The sequence below is a fragment of the Neomonachus schauinslandi genome, chromosome 14 (assembly GCF_002201575.2).
Source record: "Neomonachus schauinslandi chromosome 14, ASM220157v2, whole genome shotgun sequence".
NCBI lineage: Eukaryota > Metazoa > Chordata > Mammalia > Carnivora > Phocidae > Neomonachus > Neomonachus schauinslandi.
Window position 1 is genome coordinate 50,967,250 of NC_058416.1, and position 7,561 is coordinate 50,974,810.

Consider the following 7,561-nt stretch of genomic DNA (forward strand, 5'->3'; position numbering starts at 1 on the left):
CTACCATTTATTGACTGCTGGGTCAACTAGCAGAGGAGCTGGAAATAGGGCAAGAGAGGAGGAGAGATGAGGAAGCCGCAGCTCCCCATTGCAGATGAGCTGGACTTCCACTGTGTTCCTAGATTCCAGGCAGACTACTGCTGGTTTGTAAACTCCATGGAGAGGTATAGAGTATCTGCTCAAGTGAGAAAAAAACAGAAAATATAGTTCCTGCTATTCAAACTTCTTACTAGAGAAGGTGAGTGAGTACATCAGTCTAATATCATTAGGGCTGGTGATCTGGGCTTTGTTACTAGTTTTCACTGTGTTTTGAGTTATCCACAAAATTCTTACTTATCTTCCTTACATTATCTTCTGTAAATCCAGAATTTGTTTTATGTAAGACTTTCAGCAAAGTCCTAAAAATTGTTCAGGTGCTATGTTAAGACCTTGGATAAGGATATTAGAAGTTTTTATTTAGCTTGTTCTGGGGCACCTCGGTGGCTCAGTTGGTTAAGACTCCCACTCTTGATTTTGGCTCAAGCCATGATCTCAGGGTTGTGAGATTAAGCCCCATGTTGGGATCCATGCTTGGTGGGGAGCCTGCTTAAAATTATCTCCCTCTCCCTCTGCCCCTCCCTCACCTCCCTCTCTAAAAAAAAAAGAAAGAAAGAGAGAAAGAAAGAAAGATGAAAGAAAGAAAGAAGAAAGAAAGAGAGAAAGAAAGAAAGAAAGAGAAAAGGAGAAAGAAAGAAAGAAGAAACGTTTAGCTTGTTTGAATCAGGTCTACACTGCAGACGCCATTATACCTTATGGACACAAACTATGCAATAATTGATGATTGACCAATAAATTTGATATTATCACAGTATCATTTAAAAATCGTCCTTATTTTTCCTCAGTAATGTCTGCCAGCATGGTTATAATAAACTGAATAATTTCAGGGGTGCCTGGGTGGCTCAGTTGGTTAGGCATCAGCCTTTGGCTCAGGTCACTATCCCAGGGTCCTAGGATGGAGCCCTACATTGGGCTTCCTGATCAGCCAGGAGCCTGCTTCTCCCTCTCCCTCTGCTCCCCTGTTCCTGCTGTCTCGCTCACTCTTTAAAAAAATAAACTGAATAATTTCAAATACTTGTTCATATTTCTTAGCATTTTGATTCATTGATTCATTGATTGGTCTTTTGATTCTTGTGCCAGTTTGGTACGATTTTTATTCTTGAGACTAATGCTAGTCATATTAATGATAAAAATAATTAACATTTATGAGCACAAACTAAATGCCAGGGATTATATAAAAAGCATTATATATTTTACCCAATTCAGTGCATGTAGGACACATTTGAGGTGCTTACTATTCTCATTTGAAACATAAGGAAAGAAAGGTAAAATTAGTGACATTAATCAACTTGCTCAATGATGAGCAACTAGTTGGTTGTGGAGCTGGATTCAGATCCAGATTAACCTCCTTTGTTGGGATATATGTACCTCCATGAAAGAGTAAGTTTCTCTTATTTCTCTTACCTATAACTATGGTGATTTATAGCCATGTTCCCACTTTAGTCCTCCATAAAGTCTTAGTGTCACTTTGTCACGTTCCTCTTCTAACAGAAACCTTCCCTCCAATCCCACTGTTATTTTGTTAGTATTTCATTTTTGTATATATATTCAGAAAGGAGATTGTTTTGCAGGTTTGGTTTTCTGCTATCTGTGTCAGGATTTATTGTGTAACTTATACAACCTTTGTAAAATAAATTGTGCAGTGTTCGATCTTTTTATATGCTCTGAGAGAATTTATATGCTATGGGAATTATGAGCCGCTTCAAAGTTTGAAAGATCTTATCCATAAGTCATTTGGCCGCTTAGCTCATTTTAGAGAAAATTGTTTGACCCATGAAGAGTTTTTTGGTTTCTCCCTCCATTATTATTAAATTATTAAGGTTTTCTACTGACTATTGAATCATCACAGAAACTTACCCCTTTGGAATTTTCAAGTTCATTAGCATAACATTATAAATAATATTTGATTAAAATTAAAAATATAAAATCTGTCAAACTCTCATTTTCATTTGTAATTTTGTCAATTAAATTAGTCTCATTTTTATTAGATTTGTGTTTATTTTTACCCAAGAACTTTCTCTTTATATTAGCTCTACTCTTTAAAAATAAGTGTTTTCTATTTCACTGATTAAAAATGTATCATCTTCTTAGGCTTGTAAAACTTATTTACATTGATTTTTATTTTTCAAATGATATATGAAATTATGATAATTAATACAACTCTGAGTACAGTTTTCCCATATATCACATTGTTAGCTTTTTCTTTTTTTTTAATTTTTATTTATTCGAGAGAGAGAGAGAGACAGTGAGAGAGGGAACACAAGGAGGGGGAGTGGTAGAGGGAGAAGCAGGCTTCCCACTGAGCAGGGAGCCTGGTGTGGGGCTCGATCCCAGGACCCTAGAATCATGACCTGAGCCAAAGGCAGACTAATGACTGAGCCACCCAGGCACCCCACCTTTTTCTAAATAGCATATAATTGAGATTTTGACTATGTACTTCATCTAATAATTACTATGTATCTTTAAAATATCAATTTTGTAGAATTTATTGATTCAACTATTTTTAAAAAGATTTTATTTATTTCAACCATTTTGAGTCTATTTTTGTGTGTGGTGTAAGGAAATGGTCCAGTTTCATTCTTCTGCATGTGGCTGTCCAATTTTCCCAACACATTTGTTGAAGAGACTTTTTTCCATTGGACATTCTTTCCTGCTTTGTCGAAGATTAGTGACGATAGACCTAAATGTGAGACAGGAATCCATCAAAATCCTAGAGGAGAACACAGGCAGCAACCTCTTCAACCTCAGCTGCAGCAACTTCTTGCTAGAAACATCACCAAAGGCAAGGGAAGCAAGGGCAAAAATGAACTATTGGGACTTCATCAAGAGAAAAAGCTTTTGCACAGCAAAAGAAACAGTCAACAAAACCAAAAGACAACTGACAGAATGGGAGAAGATATTTGCAAATGACATATCAGATAAAGGGCTAGTACCCAAAATCTATAAAGAACTTACCAAACTCAACACCCAAAGAACAAATAATCCAATCAAGAAATGGGCAGAAGACATGAACAGACATTTTTCCAAAGAAGACATCCAAATGGCCAATAGACATGAAAAAGTGCTCAACATCGCTCAGCATCAGGGAAATCCAAATCAAAACCTCAATGAGATACCACCTCACACCAGTCAGAATGGTTAAAATGAACAAGTCAGGAAACGACAGATGTTGGCGGGGATGCAGAGAAAGGGGAACCCTCCTCCAGTGTTGGTGGGAATGCAAGCTGGGGCAGCCACTCTGGAAAACAGTATGGAGGTTCTTCAAAAAGTTGAAAATAGAGCTGCCCTATGACCCAGTAATTGCACTACTGAGTATTTACCCCAAAGTTACAAATGTAGTGATCTGAAGGGGTACGTGCACCCTGATGTTTATAGCAGCAATGTCCACAATAGCCAAACTGTGGAAAAAGCCAAGATGTCCATCAACAGATGAATGGATGAAGAAGATGTGGTATATATATACAATGGAATATTATGCAGCCATCAAAAGGAGTGAAATCTTGCCATTCGCAATGACATGGATGGAACCGGAGGTTATTATGCTGAGCAAAATAAGTCAATCAGAGAAAGACATGTATCAGATGACCTGGGTGTTATGCACAAACAATGAATCATGGAACACTTCATCTAAAACTAATGATGTAATGTATGGTGATTAACATAACATAATAAAATTTAAAAAAAGGTTTTATTTATTTATTTGAGAGAGAGAGAGAGAGCACAAGCAAGGGGGAACAGCAGAGGGAATGGGAGAAGCAGGCTCCCTGCCTAGCTGGGAGCCCGATGTGGGGCTCAAACCCAGCACCCTGGGATCATGACCTGAGCTGAAGGCAGATGCTTAACCGACTGAGCCATCCAGGCGCCCCTATTGATTGAACTTTTTTTTTTTTAATTTTCTGGTTTTTATTGCAGATTTTTGTAGAAACTTTGTATTTTGGGGAGTCTAATGAAGTTTTTTTAGAGATTCATTTAAAATTTTTATTTCATCCATTTAAAACTTTTCAATTATTCCATGGACTTTCAAATAAATTGTGTATTTCCAATGTGTATACAGATAGCTTTAATGATTAAATCACCTTGATTATATAATTGTAGCATAATATTACAAAATAATATATATCATAATTTAATATACTATCAATGTTATTATGTGTATATATTCACACATTGAATGCATAATATTCAACTTTATCTAATATATATTATTCAAATCCACATATGATTATTTTTTCCATACTAGCTGAGTAGGGATAAATAGATGATTTAACTTTTTATTGAGTCCAGCTTTTCTCCTCAAGCTGTTCTGTTCTTGCTTAATGGAAATTGCTCCTGGGGTCAGACAGATCATATGTTACTGTCTTTTGTTCTCAGTACTATTAGCATTTTTCATCTCTGTGTTGTTTCTTAGATATTTTATTGAGCATGTGTCAAAGATCAGATCAAGTTCTGTGAGCTAGTTTTCTGTTTTTTTTTTTTTTAATCTTACACTGTCCCCATGTTGAGCACAGTGCCTGACACATAGCCACTGCTCCAAAACACTTGTGGAATGAATTTCCGGAGGATTCCCCAAGTTTCTTTTCTATTTTTAATGTAATATCAGTATTTACTGGCTTCATTCTCTCTCAATTTCTTTCTCAACCCCTGGATTATCTAAAAATACAAAATTATGCTTGTGGCACTTGTTTCCTAGCTTGGCCTGTTAGCTTTAACTACATATCTAAGTATTCCTAAATGGCATCCTTAAATTTACCCATATTTTGACCTGTATATAATTGATATAATATGCATTATCAGATGCTTATTTCTTTTATTCAACATTATTTTTGAAATTCCCTATGAATACCTTTAGCCATAATTCATTATTTTTGTTGTTGTTGTCTTGTGCTTCATGTTTTACTAAAAATTTTCTGTTCTACTACTGATGGCTATTTGGTTATTCCCATTTTTAAGTATTTTGGAAAAGGTTGTTTTGAACATTTTTATTCATATCTTTTGGTTGAAGAAATGAAAGGGTTTTTCTAGAATGTATGGGTCAGAGTAGAATTACAGTGGTGAAGTTATGCACAAATTAAATGTAGTATGTATTACTAAACTGTTATCCAAAATATTATGTGTAGCATTTTGTATCCTCATCAGCACTGTAATCTTGTTCATATCACTTCCCATCCTTACCAACATTTGCTGTTTTTAGACTTTAAATATTTTTGAATCTGATAAGTGTGAGTTAATAACAGCTTTTCACACATTTATGGGCCACTCATGTTTCCATTAATTTAAAATGCCTTTTCATGTCTTTGCTCATTTTTTTTTCTATTGGGTCATTTGTGTTTGCCTTATTGGTTCATAGGAAGTCCTTATGTATTCTGGGTACTTTTTTATAAGTTATATATGTTGCATAAATATCTTACATAGAAATTTTGGGGTCAGATTCTCATATTTATGACTCCAATTGAGATTTTCGTTATAACTATATTAAATAAGTAGACATATTTGAAAGCAATTGATATCTATATGAATTTGAATCTTTCTACTCATGGACATTATGTGTTTCTGTATTCTTTGTCTTCTTCAATGATTTTCAATAAAATTTTGTGTGTTTTGTTGTTATTTCCATAAAAACCTTGTGCAAAGTTTGAAAGTTATTCTCTTAGGTGGCACAATTTTTTGCTTATTGAAAATAGTGTCTTTTAATAATAGGTATTGTTTTCCTGCTATGTAGAAATGTGATTTATTTTGGTTAGATATTTTGTATCAAACTAAAAAAACAAGCATCTTTTATTTTATTTATTTTATTTTTTAACAAACATTCTTTAAATCTACCAGTATATCTGAGAGTTCCTTGGGGTTTTTACATAGATAGTTATACCATACATAAAAACAGAGAGTTTTGCTTCTTCCTTTCTAGTCCTTATATTTTTTTCCCCTTTCTCTTCTCTTATTATTGTGATCATCCTACTTCCAGTAGCATGTTGAATAGGAATTTTGGTATCTTTGACTTGTTAGAGATTTTAAAGGGATTTAAAAAATATTTCCCATTTTATAGGTGAGTAATACACCTTATGGATAGTGCATATTCTGTTTACTATTTGCTTAATGTTGATGGGCATTTGGCTTATTTCTAGATTTTGACTTTTACAAATAAAATTCACATGCAGGTCTTTATGTGGACTGTTTTTACTTCCGTTGGACAAATACCTAGGAATGGAATGTCTGATTTGTACAAGTCTACATTTCCACTAGCAGCATATGAGTTCCAACTGCTCCATAACACTTGATGTTCTCAGTTATTTTAGTTTTAGACATTCTAGTGAGTATGTGGTGGTATCTCATCAAGGGATTAAGTAATGATGCCCTGGTATCCAATGTTGTCGAGCACCCCAGTTCACTAATTTTCTCTTCATATGTGTTTAATATGCTATTAAAGTCATCTTTTCAGTCAATTCAATTATGTTATTTTCTTATTTCTAACAGTTCTGTTTGGCTATTTTTCAAATCAGACTCATGAAATCTTACAGTGTTTTATTCTTTCAGTCAAATTAACCCTCTTTCTATTTCTTTTAATATATTAAATATTAAATCTTTTAAATATATTTTAAAGTTATTTTGTGTTTCTATTAATTTTGTTATCTACAGAGGTGAGTATCCCTTTTCCATTTGGTTTTTATGTTTAGATTTGCTCATGTTGGCTTGTTTCCTCATGTATTTAGCAATTTTGTCCCCACATTTGAACTCCTACCTCTTGAACATTCTCTGTGAGAGTTCTAAGCTTTGCTTTTGCTCTTGCTAGGCTCCTAGAAACACAATGACCTGGAGCAACTTTAAGTAACATAATTTGCTGTAGGTGGGGATGGTTTGGGACACACAAAGTTTTAAGGTCACATGAATGAGGGCTTGTGTTGAGATTTCTGAGTCACATTTTTCCCCCTAATTAACTCTACACAAAACCCAAACCAAGGTAAATATACATTTATTTTCTTCCTCGATAGGGTGTAGTTTTTCTAGTTCATTTCCTAAGGTTGTCCTGACTTTATGTGAATATTTCTCATCTGTATTAGTCAGAGATCTCCAGAGAAACAGAATTGGTAGTGTGTAAATAAATTATAGGAACTGGCTTATGTGGTTACGAAAGCATGATCTGTCATATGCAAGCTGGAGAATCATGAAAACCAGCAGTGTATCTCCTAGTCTGAAGGCCTGATAATCAGACGGTTGATGGTTTAATTTGTGATCTGAGTTGGAGTGAACCAGGAGCTTTGATGTCCAAAGGCAGCTCAAGCAGAGAGAGTAAATTTGCCCTTCCTCCACCTTTTTGTTCTATTGAGATCTTCAACAGATTGAATGATGCCCATCCACATTGGAGAGGGTCATCTGCTTTACTCAGTTCACCTATTCAAATGCTAATTTCTTGCACAAACACCCTCACAGACATACCCACAAATAATGTTTACCAGACAACTGGCTATCC